We start from the raw sequence: 13029 nt of genomic DNA on the forward strand, positions 1-13029 counted from the left end.
AGACTCAAGGTCCACCAGTGGATTTGTATTCACATTGGGAGGTGCTGCCATATCATGGAAATCCTCTAAGAAAATGGTTATAGCCAGATCTGCGATGGAATCTGAGTTTATAGCTCTAGATAAATGCGGTGAAGAGGTCGAATGGTTGCGCAACTTCTTAGAGGATATTCCAAAATGGTCAAAACATGTGCCAACAATTTGCATATATTGTGACAGTCAATCAGCAATAGGAAGGGCACAGAGTAACATGTACAATGGTAAGTCTAGACATATATGTCGTAGACACAATACCATAAGACAACTACTCTTAACTAGAGTTATCACTACTGACTATGTAAGGTCAAAATATAACATTGAGGATCCGCTAACCAAAGGGTTAAATAGAGAGTTAGTTGAGAAATCATCGAGAGGAATGGGACTTAAGCCCTAGGATGGATAAGTCAATACAAAGGAAACTCAACCCAGTTGACTGGAGATCCCAAGATCTAGGTTCAAAGGGACAACCTAATTGTAAAGACTTGATTGAATCACTGTGGAGGATGTTACCTCATGTCCATTTCTATGATGTAACAGTGATACCCGTAAGGATGAAGGATAAGAAGTAGGCTTTTAATGATTCTTATGCATTGTAAGTCGAGCCAAGTGATGCGGGTTACTTGTAATAAGAAATCACCTATATGAGAAAGAAGTGGGGCCACTTCTAAGAGAGTTGTGTGGGATTCAATTCTTAGAAACTCTCACAGAACCAGGCGTATGTTCATGGCCAAAACGAACATAATAATGAGAACTGAATTGTGTTAGGAAGAATCTGTTGGGAATCTACTTATACATGCACAGCGGAAAATTAAAATTATTTCGATTCCCACCGAAAATCCCTTTGTGTTTAGATAGAAATCGTGATAAAAATTGTACCTTTGAAAAATTCTACAAACCTTTTGTTTTTCTTTTTTTTCCTGCAATCTTGAATCTGCCTCCCACAGCTGTCCAATTATCCAACTTCCAATGAAATCCACACAGAGAATATATTGCAATTGTTAGGGTTTTTTCTCTTGTGGCAGTAAGAATAATGAAAACCATATGGACCTCAAACCCTAACCATGTATTTATATAAACCCAAACAGGCTCGGTCCGGTCCGGTCCAATATTTAATTAATCCATTTAATTAAACCCGGTCTATGAATTAGTTAATCTAATTAATTAATTCGGGAATATAAATAACAAATCCAATTAATTAATTTATCCAACGATTGTTAAATTAACCAATTGGCAATTTGCAATCTTCCAATTCTCTTTTGTGTGCGACCCATTAAGTTCCCGACCACGATGCCCAACGACGTGAAATATTATTTTGATCTAATCAAAATTAATAAATTAAAACACCCTTTTAATTTATCGTTAATTCACACTCGCCGTCCCTGATTGACATCTAGCAATATGTCAGGACAATACATGTGACGAGAAATGTCATGTAGTGTGATAAAATCAACCTCGTTCATTTACCGTGAAACTATAATCCCTTCGTCAATATGATCCGATCAATTACGAAATATGTGTCAATCTCGATCATCGATCATATCTTTCACTCCACTATTAAGTCAATATAAGTCGAAAACTCCTTTTCGACTTATGAGTACACCTTGGTCAAGAATTTCATCATCGACTTAATTGAATGAAACGCAGATCATAATCTCCTACTATCTAAAAGTGACGAATCATTTATTGACCAATCACAACCTTCATACGATTCTTGACGTACCCGAAGGATGTCGTATTAGCGTCCCTTTGCAGAGCAACATCCAACACCGCCAAAGTATGACTGTCCTCATATAAGGTACCATGACGACCTCAAGTCAAAAGACCAGTTCCACTACCGAACATTAGAGATTAACCACTGACACTCAGATGGTTATCCATGTGGAATCTCTCGGCTGGTCTCCAATGTTTTGTTTTATAACAAAACATCCACGTGTCATTTAAGTGTCACCACACTTTAGCTTGTGAGATCAGCTACTTACTTCACAAGTAAGAAATGCCACACGTGATGGTCTATCCGTAATAACGATATCCATATCTCGTTATTACTTACGACCACGGACTATTTAAGATTCAATCAGACGTAATTTCTATCTCACAATCACAACTCCTTGTGATTAACAAATTACGAAGATTTGAATGTACGAACTCTATTATTTATTCAATTGTCTAACAATTAAATAATAGATCTGCTATTAAATTGCATTAATTATATATCAAAAGTATTTATGTCCAAAGTTGATTGGATTTAGGGCATAATACTTACAAAATCCTGTGTGGAGTATATCATCGTTTACACAAATGGCAGAACAGTTCAAGGACAACGCGTCTACTGGTCAGCTAGTAAAGTAAATATACTTTCACAAGAGAAGGTTCAAAGGGTAATACCTACGTATCCTATGCAGGTTTCAACCGTTAAACTTTATCACCAAGTCTCTCATGTCACGTTTCCGTGTCTCTCCCAATTTTCATTCATGTGGGGGATTGTTGGAAAAATAAGTAAATGGGTCACTTTTGGCATAAGTTTGAGTGGGACCCATTGGTCCGATTTGGAAGATCAAAGTTGATCTGTGTTCTCCTCCGTGAGAGCATTGAAATCATATATTTATTTGCCAAAATTGATTAACGGATGAATGAAAAATTGGAGCTCAAAGTTGGCTATTGGAAGATGGTTTATGTGGGAAAAGTAACATTTGTCCCATATAGGAAAATGAAGAAAGTATGAACCACTTTATATATGCCTACACTTTGGAATGGTGTAATCATGTGTAACATAGAGGCTCTCTCCACCTGCGTGCGCAAGGGGTGCAAATCTCGGACCGAAATAGCCTTCGGACCTTGAACTTGGGTGCGGGCGCGACCTGCGCATACGAATGTCGAACCGAACAAGGCAAAATTCACCCCTTCGGAGAGCTCAGGTTTTGCAATTTTTTTTGCTTTCTCTAATGACTTTTGAGTTTTTGAAACTGCAAAACTCCAATGGATTCCCAATGGTCACAATGTTAATGGGCAATATGCCTATAAAAAGGCTCATTCTCTAGCAATCTAACAGACACTCGAAAATCTCACCTACATTCCTGCATACACAGTTTCTTCTTTTTTTGCATTCCTTGTCCAGTAAGGTCTTGTTCTTATAGTGATATTGTTCAGATACTAGATCAATTCACTAGAGTAGTATCTACAGTGCTCATATTCTACTATATGCCGTTGTATTCTGGAAAATAGACACTCGGATTAAAACTCAAGCACGTACGGTAAGAGGGCGAATCTATTTTAAGGACACTGTATTTACACAGGCCTAGGGTTAAAAGTTTATATGAAGTTATAAGCATGTTGTTAATTTTTTTTTGTTCTCTGAAATTTCTGTTAATTTTTAGCTTTCCCTTTTAGATTTATTAAATTAACGTGTTTTACATAACTTAATATAATTTAGTTCTAAATTAGATTAATGTATTGTGATTTATGATAATTTAGTTTATTGTGTAATTAACTAATATTATAAATCGGTATGAGAAAATCCGGTATTTAATCTTATTGTATGCGTAAAATCAAGTTTGTGCAAATTCGATATACAATTTGTGAATATACGGTAAGTGCAATTTCAGTATCTAAAATGCATATACGGTACCCGTAAATTCGGTATCATTCCACCAACATAATTTTCAACATTTTCAAGATATGAGAAAGTTTTAGATGCTCTTTTAGTTGCCGATAAGACTCTCAATGCATATTCGATTTTATGCAACATAATGGAGAAATGAGGGGTAACTGATTGGAGTAGCTTCAAAGACTTGATCAAGAGCCTCAATGAAAATGGGAACACAACACTAGAAGATATTCTATCTAGGATGATTTTGGGGAAGGGCATGCAGATTGATGGCAAGAGAGGAAAGAAGAAAGCATCAATCGCTTGTTGATTAAAATAATGCATGCTGATGCTACCAAAAATCTGCACCTGCTAATTTTTCGAGCTTAAGGACTGAAATGGAGCACGATCGTAGTATTCTGGTACCTGAAATAAAGGCAACGAGGTGTGTTTTCGTCGTCCCTCCGATACTTCAGTCAGAAAGGGATTTTTTGTGTAAGACTATAAACTAAAAATAATGAAAAACATACCTGAATAATGTCCCAATGCTTTGTATTTATACCCCTAGTAGAATTTGAACTAGGTGAACGTTCTTATCCAATAGAGTCCTGTCAGATAGAAGAGTTGGAATGATGAAGATGGAGTCCTCGTTGGAGTTAAGTGATGGTGTAGTTGGATAGGGTTAGAGTCCTAAGTGCGTAGGAATCCTATTGGATCAATAAAAACTATCATGGGTCGTTAAGGAGAGTCCATTCCCGAGGACAATCCATCCGGAGGATGTAAATCACAGAATTTGGACACCGTAAGATCGTTAATCCTCGAGCACTCTAACCCGGGGAGGCCAAGTGCTCGAGCACAATAAACGGTGAAATTGTAGGAAGAGTTCATTTCCAATCCTTGGAATATAATGTTCGGGCATAACCCAAAACCTGGTACTTCGCATACTATTGAGCTACCCTAAGGTGAGAATTTAATGCTCTAATTTATTTTGAGACTGGCTATAGGGACCTTTTTCCCTGTAGATGATTGGGAGAGAAACGTGTTACTCTGAAATTGTTAAGTAGTTGTAAAAGTTGACTTGCAAGGCTTAGCTCTTCTAGGCAAGATCTCTGTCTATTTTTATTTACTTGTTACTAATAAGATAGCTTTATACATATCTTGGACTTGTATCGAGATATGTTAATGATAATTCCATCCAAAAGTTAGGATTTTTTTTAATACTAATCTTTGTCACGTACGTTCCATGAGTTTTACATTTATTGTGTTTTCATTAGCTTACAAATTGTAGATTTCTCCGTTGAAGATCAAAATTGTCACTTTTGTAACTATAGGATTATGCTAGATTAATCCTTATTTCTTTCTCCGAAATTTCTTATAAAAATTAGTTAAGTGTTGTAGCACTTGTAACCTTAGTTCCGGACTGCTTAAGAGAAATCATTAGTTCTTCTTTTGAAATTTCTTATAAAAAATTGACTAAAAGTCGTCCCCTCCCCAAATCCCCCAACCCTACAATAAATGGAGAAAATGAACATCGACAAAGACAGAAAGAAACAATTAGGGAAATGTATAATAAATCAATGAAACGTTGTCGTTTTATTATTCACGTAATGAATGACCAAAAAAAATTGAGAGAGGACAGCACTCCTTGCAAAAAAGTGCCTACCTCTCCGTGCACGGAGAGGTGTGCACACGGAGTGCAGTCTCCGTGCACAAACAGTCCACACTCTGTGCACAAATTCGCCACAACCGCCACCGATGAGATAGAATGGCTGAACAATGCTTCTCCTACAACTATAGAAATCAACTGGAGTAGAAATAGAATTCAAGAAAAAGCCTTTAGCCTTACCATTCATTTTAGACATGATCTCAACCATCCTCTGTCGATACCCCGAGCATCGAAAATCTGCTAAGAAAACAACTTCCTGTACTTGTTTAAGAACAAACATGCCATGTCGGTGCCACCATCTGTGAGCATAATCATACATGGTAGAAATGGATAAAAATGGACAGCACAGAACCCATAAAAAACTACAAGCAAGGAAGTAATATTTGGCTATGAGAAAGAGAGTAAACTCACAAGAGGTATTGCTAAGGATTCTATGGCAGCAAGGGTGGTTGGAGGAAGAGGGCAGCCCTTCAACTCTTTTTCTTGGGTCTAATCGAGCTCATTTTGATTCCCTCTCACCACAGACATGCTTCCGATCTATCAGTATATTATCAGTATTTGGGAAAGATAATAAAAAAGGCTATGGCCAAAAGCTCATTTCCAACTTTTGGTAGGATTTATGATATGTGCTTCTTATGTTGAAGAAATTAGGGAATTTGGTCGCAACAGAGGCTTTAATGAAGTGAAAAAAGTCTAAGTTGACAAAGATGTTTTTCTCTTCCACCAGAGTGCATTAAACTTTCTGTAAGTATTATGCCCTAAGTCCAATCAACTTTGGACATAAATACTTTTGATATATAATTAATGCAATTTAATGGTAGATCCATTATTTAATTAATAGACAATTAAATAAATAATAGAGTTCGTAGATTCAAATCTTCGTAATTTGTTAATCACAAGAGTTGTGATTGTGAGATACAAATTACATCTGATTGAATCTTAAATTGTCCGTGGTTGTAAGTAATAACGAAATACGGATATTGTTATTACGGATAGACCATCACGTGTAGCATTTCTTACTTGTGAAGTAAGTAGCTGATCTCACAAACTAAAGTCTGGTGATACTTAAATGAACACGTGGATGTTTTATTATAGAATAAAACATTGAAGACCTGTCGAGAGATTCTACATGGATAACTATCTGAGTGTCAGTGGTTAATATCTAATGTTCGATAGTGGAATTGGTCCTTTGACTTGAGGTCGTCATGGTACCTTATATGAGGACAGTCATACTTTGACGGTGTTGGATGTTGCTCTGCAAAGGGCTGCTAATACGACATCGTTCGGGTACGTCAAGAATCGTATGAAGGTTGTGATTGACCAATAAAGGATTCGTCACTCTTAGATAGTAGGAGATTATGATCTGCGTTTCATTCAATTAAGTCGATAATGAAATCCTTGGCCAAGGTGTACTCATAAGTCGAAAATGAGTTTTCCACTTATATTGACTTAATAGTGGAGTGAAAGATATGATCGATGATTGAGATTGACACACTTTCATATCTCGTAATTGATTGACGAAGATATTATAGTTTCACGGTAAACGAACGAGTTTGATTTTGTCACACCACATGACATTTTCCGTCACATATATTGCCCTGACACATTGCTAGATGTCAATCAGGGACAGCGAGTGTGAATTGACGATAAATTAAACGGGTGTTTTAATTTATCAATTTTGATTAGATCAAAATAATATTTCACATCGTTAGATATCGTGGTCGGGAACCTAATGGGTCGCACACAAAAGAGAATTAGAAGATTGCAAATTGTCAATTGATTAATTTAACAATCGTTGGATAAATTAATTAATTGGATTAATTAATTCACGGACCGATTTAATTAAATGGATTAATTAAATATTGGGTCGGACCGGGTCGAGCCCGTTTGGATTTATATAAATACATGGCTAAGGTTTGAGGTCTATAAGGTTTTCATTATTCTCGTTAGCACAAGAGAGAAAACCCTAGTAGCTGCAATCTTATTCTCTGTGTGGATCACCGTTGGAGGCTGGACAATTGGACAGCTGTGGATGGTGAATCAAGATTGCTGGAACGAAAAGAAAAGCAAAAGGTTCGCAGAATTCTTCAAAAGTACAACCTTTATCACGATTTCTATATAAACACAAAGGGATCCTCGGTGGGAATCGAAATAATTTTAATTTTTCACTGTGCATATATAAGTAGATTCCCAACAGTGGTATCAGAGCCTACTTTGTGTTTGTTAGAAATTGTTTAATATGTTTGAACAATCAAACGTTGATTGTTATAATTTTTCATGGATCTAGCAATTAAGAAGAATTTTTTTTTTTTTACTAAAATCTGGTTTTGATTCGAAAATTAAAAAAAAAATTTGGCGGTGGCAACACGGGGCGGGCCGCTCGAGATGCGGTGTGCTGCTGCGCGTGCAGCAGCTGCCAGCAGCGGCATGATGCTGCTGCTGAAGCAGCGTGGAGATGGTGCTACAGCAGCGGTGTGATGCCGCCGCTGCTGAAGCAGCGTGGAGACACTGCTATAGGGTGGGCAAGACCACGCCGCCTTCAGCGGCGGCGGGTCTTGCTTTGGGTGCGGAGGAAAAAAACAAAAATTTTTTTTTGAATTTTCTAGGGTTTCTCAATCGCGTGGAGACGAGGGCCTCAACTGTAATTTAGGAAATTGCGTGCCCCTGGTTGCAATTATGAAAGGAAGGGTCCTAATGTAATTTTGAAATGAGGACCTATTCTGCAATTTACGAATTTGGAAGGTCTTGCTCGTAATTCTTTAAAAAGAATTTGGATTGCAATTTTGAAAAGTGTTTTAAAATTGAAGTTAAGTGGGTTTAACCCATATTTATTAATTTGGCCCAAAGTGAAGTTTTATTTAAAATTGACGACTTCCATATTTTTGCTAAAATTGGTTTTTAACTTAAATGTTACACTTTGACCCCAATTGAATTTTATTTTATTTAGAAGTGTTATCCTACTTTACAATATTGATTCAATTTAAATTAGAGTTGGACTCTAATTTAGGACTTAATTAAAATTCGATTTTAATTAATTTTTCACCTGAAGATATTCTTGAAGTTAGAATTAGATTTTAATTTGATATTTAATTAAAATTTGATTTTAACTAAATTGTCCCGCCCTAAAATTTCTTTTGAGATTAGAGTTAGACTCTAATTTGGTGTTTAATTAAAATCTGATTTTAATTAAACAGATTAGCCCTAATATCTTATTTAATTAAAATTTGATTTTAATTGAAATAAGTATGCCCTATAATCTTAGAATTAGAGTTTAACTCTAATTTTGTTATTTAATTAAAATTTGATTTTAATTAAATTCAACCGCCTTAAGTTTTGAAATTAGAGTTGGGCTCTAATTTGATATTTAATTAAAATTTGATTTTAAGTAAATAATCCCGCCATATAATTGTTGAATTAGAGTTAGACTCTAATTTGTTATTTAATTAAAATTTGATTATAATTAAATATTCCCGTGAATTAAATAATCGATTAATATGATTAATTAATTATTTAATTGTTCCGATCCATTTGTCTAAAAGAGTTTAGACGATTTAATTGCTAGAAATTTGAAACTAATTTGCATATAATATTAGATATTATATATGTATACATTTATGTGATGAATGTATTATTAGTGGACGATTATGGACTCGACCATATGGATGTGTTGAATGGTTAATTTTTATTCTTGTCGTTTTATGGGTCTGCGAGTTCTTAATTATTTTGGATCTGCGAGCCCATTATTATTGTTATTGTTATGGGCCTGTGAGCTCTTTATTATTATGGGCCTGCGAGTCCGATATCTTTTAGGCCTGTGTGCCGACTAGTATAAGATACATGTTGCAATTTGACTAATTGGAGGTGCAAGAAGAGATGGACACTATGGAGATGGTGCATTGATGTTGATCCAATATTGTACTCCTTAGGAATTGACCAACTAGTTTTCCCTTTGGCTCCGGAAAACTAGATAGAACAAGTCCATAATCATCCATACTATTACTTATATATATTTATTCGCATAGTAGATGTATGTTTATATATATATATAATTACTTGATGAGACCATTGCACGTTAAATCCCTCATTATAATATTAAGTTAATATTATTTGCCTTCCATCATTATAGTGGAAAATCAGAGTTCCAAATTGTCTCAGCTTGTTGAGTACACTCAAGGCTGGTCTATTGGGGATATGTTTGACACTATGAAATATTAGATATTTGTGAATGATGGGTTCGACTTAACTAAAATTTATTTTTTTGTTGAGTACACTCAAGGAAATAAATTTTAGAGGCATGTTAAGCTAACACATCAGATGTGTGAAAATAAAGAGTTGTCAGCTTAATGATCTGGGAGTTGTATGGAGATACAATGGATAATAGTATCTACCCAAATGTTATATTAAGGCTTGTTGAGTACACTCAAGGTCTTAGTATAACAGATGGGATCCCAGCCCACTGAGAGTCGAGTATGGACTCCATAAATTTATATAAGAGGGTCATAAATTTTAGTTAAACAGTGGGAACATAATTAATTTAATAAAAATCCATGTTAAATTAATTGATGCATTTTATATATTATTCTTTTCCTTTTCGTCATTTATACTTATTGAATCATGAGTAACCATATGTACTTGAATGACATACTAGATGTCAACAACCAAACTAGATTTTCTTAATTGACACAGCAATTTGAGAATTGTTCTCATGCATGAGAGAATTGGTCACGTCCTTGAGTAGCCCTTTCCAGAGACACTTGCTGATGACTCGATTAAAGAAGAGGTGGCAACTGAAATAAACGCAGTGATGACAATAGTACTGCAACGTATGTGATACTTGCAACTATGTCACTGAATTACAAAAGCAACTTGAAAGTATAGATGTTAACACATAATTCTTCATTACAAATAGTTGTATAATAATAATCATGTGTGGAAGGATATAAGACTTCCAAACAACTATATCGGTGCAAAATGACAGAATAATCTTCGATTGATGCTTAGACACTGAAGATGATTGACGTTGAGAAATTTCTCAATTGAGTTCAATCATAAAGCATGAACTAAGTAGTGACTCAATTCTGTAATCTCTGTCAGCTAAAGCTATTCACAACTAATTATGAATTTAACATGAATAAGCTCGAATGCAAAATTATTAAGTAGCTTAACATGCTTAGGACTGTTAAGCCCTTTATCAAAGTAGGTAGTGGGCAAAACATTGATTCCTCTAAGGGTATTAAGAGGAAGTCTAAAGGGACTTTGGGAAAGCACCCAATATGGTTAAGACAGTCTAAGCGAAGGACAATACCAAATCTAATGACCCTTAATTTCATTATAGAAAGAAACGTCATTGGAAGGAATATTGCGTGGCTTACGTCTACTTCACGAGTTTCTTAAGTATTTGATACCAGATGTAGATCTCATATTTATACAAATATGGAGAAACTAAATTGAAGTAGACCACTGCGAAAGGGAGAAGTTAACCTACACGTTGAAAATGAGCAAAGGTTGTTGCATTGCTTGTAGGAATATACTTCTTGCCATTGCCTTTTGATTTAGTATTGGAATTAGTGAAATGTCGCTTTATACCTACCATAGCTGAACATTAAAATGAATTTCATGTTCGGACATGAACTATTTTAATGTTAAGAACAATTGTTGTTCTTGTTTACCTTGATAAAGATCCTAATGACTATGGTAAATTACAAAACGACATTTATATTCTTTAATACTGAGGATTCTATAATAACTATAGAAATTATAAGGCATAAATGCGATAATCTAATTATTACCGAAATTTGGCATGACAGACTTTGTCATATAGATGAAAAGTAATTCCAAAATTACATAAAGATGTATACTTGGGATTAATTATGACAAGTACAAATTATACATGTCTAGCATAATGATCAAATCTTCTTTTACTTGAAAAGAAGAAAGGTCAACATAATTACTAGTCTAGTGCATAATGATGCATATGGATTCATGTCAATCAATGTCAGGTAATGCTTCTCTTATTTCATCAATGATCACGGATACTTGATGAAAACTCAAACATGAAACTCTTGAAAAGTTCAAGGGACTCAAACTAGAAGTAGAGAAATAAATAGGTAAAGATACCATCACATTAAGATTCGATCAAGTGAGAGCATTTTAAAGATAAAATTTAGATTATCTAAGAGAATGAGATTCTCTTGCAGTGAACTCCTCCATATACACTGCAGCATAGTGGTGTATCTAAAAGGAGGAATCGTTAATTATTAGATATAATGCGATTAATAACAAGTCATGCAAATCTCCCAAAATTGTTTTGGGTCATACATTGATTGCAGTGTGCAACACACTAAATCATGTCCCATCTAAATTGGTTAACAAAACTCCATACGAGTTATGGAAAGATAATAGTCTCAATTTATCTTATATGAAAGTTTGGGGCCATGATGCTTATTTGAAGCGCCTTGAATCGGATAAGTTTAACACTGAATCTGATAAATACGTATTTGTGGGGCTATTCAAAGTAGAAATTTGAATATTAATTCTATTATCATGAAGAAAGTCTTCGTCTCACGACATATCGTCTTCTTAGAGAAAATGTTTACTCTAGGAGAGGACAATGGGAGTAAAATAGAATTTGAAAGAATTCAAGAGTCCACAGATATAGTTAACCAAGTAAATAAATTCGAGTTTGATCCCATATTTGATATGGGACATACTTTGGATCAGGAAGTAAAGACTCCTAAGGACATAACAGCTCTATGTGAATCTAGTAGGATCATTGGACCTTCAAGAATGTGCGAATCCATGATCATTAATCAGGTATTAGTGATCCAGGATAATGAACCTGCTAGTTGCAACAAAATAAAGTCAAGTGTTGACTTAAAAGAGACAGCAAGAGGCCATGATACTCGAGATGAACTCGGCGTATGTGAACAAGGTTTAGACCTTGGTCGAGCCTCCTGATGGAATAAAACCCTAAGGTTTTGTAAATAGTTTACAAGGGAAAGGTCGATGTGGATGTGAATATCAATATATACGAAGTAAGGTTAGAAGCAAAGGTTAAGTGTTGACCTTGGTGAAACCTTTCTCCTGTGGCCTTGTTGAAGTCCATTTGGGTTTTATTTGCAACAGTTGCATATCGTAACTAAATGTTAAGATAAGTCTCTATGGAGCTGAAATCTTCGATTTGATGGAAGAAGTCAAAGTATTTGATTTTATCAAATTTGAAGACGAATTGTGTGTTTACAAGAAGATAGTGGGAGCATTGTCGTATTCCTAATATTATAGAAAACGACATCCCTATGTTTCAATCATTGAAATAATGGTTGTTAAAAGATTTATTCTTAAACGATATGGGAGAAACAACTTGATCTATAGAGATAGATCTAGAATATTGTTTAACTCATCCCAATCTATATAAAATATTGAGAAGATTTTATATGGAGAAATTGGTTTACTCTTAAACGGTATATTGGAAAGGTTCCGAATGTGAAGCAACCGTTGATTCAATAGTAGAAACCTAATACATGATTGCTTCAGAAGTAGCAAAGAGTTGCAATATGGATCATGATGTTCATAAATGAACTTAGAGTAGTTCCTAATATTGTTGATCACATGCCATTGTATTGTGATAACAATAGAGCCATTGCGAAAACAAAGGAAATAAGGTCTCATCAATGATCCAAACATGTATTAAGGCGGTATAATCTCATCAGAGAGATAATACATAGAAATAACGTAAAGAGAAGAA

The sequence above is a fragment of the Olea europaea genome, chromosome 9 (genome assembly GCF_002742605.1).
Source record: "Olea europaea var. sylvestris chromosome 9, O_europaea_v1, whole genome shotgun sequence".
Lineage (NCBI taxonomy): Eukaryota > Viridiplantae > Streptophyta > Magnoliopsida > Lamiales > Oleaceae > Olea > Olea europaea.